General features: G+C 32.9%; 1 protein-coding gene across 2 annotated transcripts in view; it reads left to right on the top strand.

Moving 5' to 3' along the window:
- The window catches only part of LOC122266531 (uncharacterized), a gene marked incomplete at its 3' end in the record, with an annotated part of 42,234 nt that overhangs the window by 24,500 nt on the left and 15,234 nt on the right, over positions 1-2,500 (top strand).

Here is a 2,500-nt window from a genome sequence, read left to right as displayed (position 1 = left end):
ACCAATGCCTGCAGAGGAGGCATTAGCAGTCTATTACGGGTGTCTGTTTTTATCAGATTAATTTTTGAAACTAATCTCTCTGCCGAGGCATAGAAATTGAGAAATAGAAATGAAGTCAAACCAAATAGAAATAGAAATTAAAATAGAAATTAAGTGTGTCATAGAAATTAAGTGTGTCATAGAAATTAAGAAATAGAAATGAAGTCAAACCAAATAGAAATAGAAATTGAAATAGAAATTAATTGTGTCATAGAATTTAAGAAATCTTTACAAAAAAAAAAGTCTATTACGGGTGTCTGTTTTAATCAGATTATTTTTTTAAACTAATCTTTCTGCCGCGGCCTGGGTCGTAGGCAGGGCCAACACCTGTTTTAATCAGATTAATGTTTGAAACTAATCTCTGCCGAGGCATGGGTCGTAGGCAGGGCCAACACCTGTAAAGCTCATATATATGTATGTATATATATATTTATGAACTCATATATGATATATATGAACTCATCCAACGCGAGCCACTCGTTCCTAAACTTTCGTTTAATAGCCATAACGCTTTGGAATATAAAAACACCCTAGTTAACACAAACAACTTTTATAAGAGTTACTCCTTAAATAAGTTCTCTGTAATTCATAAAAAACGATCCGAGTATTTACAGGATTAACTAAAATGTTTTAATATGCTTCTAATATTAACCTTTATAGAACAAATACAAGAAATAAACGAATTTTCTTACCGAATATTATATAGATACCGAGAGAGACTATTCTTACCTTTCTTATAGTCTGAGTATCTGGAAAGTAGATCACGTAGGCTGGACTTTGATCATCATAGCCCACAAATACTCCCTCCTTACTCCTTGGATCTAATTTCTTACTCTCTTGTTCATATGCAAAACATCTTGTTCCAAAGACATTCATTTTGCTTATGTTTGGCCGTCTTCCAGTAAGCCTTTCTACTGGGTTCTTTTGAGTTCTGGGGTTATAGCACCTATTCCTGATGTAACGGGCAGTCTTCACAGCAGAACTCCACATATCCTTAGGTAATTTTGATTCAATCAGCAAACAGCGAGCCATGTCAAATATTGACCTGTGAGATCTCTCAACTGTGCCATTCTGATGTGGTGAATAGGGTGCAGAGAACTCTTGTTTAATCTTGTTCTCTTTTAAGAGTGTTCTGAACTTGTTTGTTCCGTGGTCACATCTTAAGCGTTTGATATTCCCATATGGTGCTGTTTCTGCAAGATATCTTTTCATAGCTGTCACTGTATCACTCCTACTTTTAATTAGGTAAATTCTAAGAGCTCCGGAGTAGTCATCAATAAAGGAGATGCTGTACCTGTAACCTCCTCGTGCTGGTGAGTTTGCTCTCTCCCTCTATACAGTCTCTCTCTCTCTCTCTCTCTCTCTTTCCCTCTATACAGTCTCTCTCTCTCTCTCTCTCTCTCTCTCTCTCTCTCTCTTTCCCTCTATACAGTCTCTCTCTCTCTCTCTCTCTCTCTCTCTCTCTTTCCCTCTATACAGTCTCTCTCTCTCTCTCTCTCTCTCTCTCTCTCTCTTTCCCTCTATATAGTCTCTCTCTCTCTCTCTCTCTCTCTCTCTCTCTCTCTCTCTCTCTCTCTCTCTCTCTCTCTCTCTCTCTCTCTCTCTCTCTCTCTCTCTCTCTCTCTCTCTCTCTCTCTCTCTCTCTAGACATCAAAAGTCTAAAGCCTATCTGTAAAATAGTCATAATATCATATAGGTTTTGAAAAAAAGTATTATTCTCATAATATATTTATTCTTCTATATTAAACAAAATATATTATCCTTATATATATTCCACTATATTTAAAAAATAAAGTATTCTTCTTATAATATATATATATATATATATATATATATATATATATATATATATATATATATATATATATATATATATATATATATATATATATATATATAAAATATATATATATATATATAAATATATATATATATATTATATATATATATGTATATTTATATATTTATATATATATATATATATATATATATGAAGTTTCAGAACTCGGAGAGCACCTGTGAAGTTTCAGAACTCGGAGAGCGATGAAGTTTCAGAACTCGGAGAGCACCTATGAAGTTTCAGAACTCGGAGAGCACCTGTGAAGTTTAAGAACTCGGAGGGCGATGAAGTTTAAGAACTTGGAGAGCACCTGTGAAGTTTAAGAACTCGGAGAGCACCTGTGAAGTTTAAGAACTCGGAGAACAGCTGTGAAGTTTCAGAACTCGGAGGGCGATGAAGTTTAAGAACTCGGAGAGCACCTGTAAAGTTTTCTTCCCACAAGCCATATAATATATAATAATCTGCATTACCATCAAAATCCTTAAAAATTATAAGCATCCTTATTCTATCATAATTGTTTTAACAATATTAAGAAATATATTATTCTTATATATATATATATATATATATATATATATATATATATATATATATATATATATATATTATTCTATATTAAAA

This window comes from Penaeus japonicus, unplaced genomic scaffold (genome assembly GCF_977035675.1).
Source record: "Penaeus japonicus unplaced genomic scaffold, GWHDUDI00000001_assembly GWHDUDI00001513, whole genome shotgun sequence".
Classification (NCBI taxonomy): Eukaryota; Metazoa; Arthropoda; class Malacostraca; order Decapoda; family Penaeidae; genus Penaeus; species Penaeus japonicus.
This window is presented reverse-complemented; position numbering and strand designations above follow the sequence as displayed.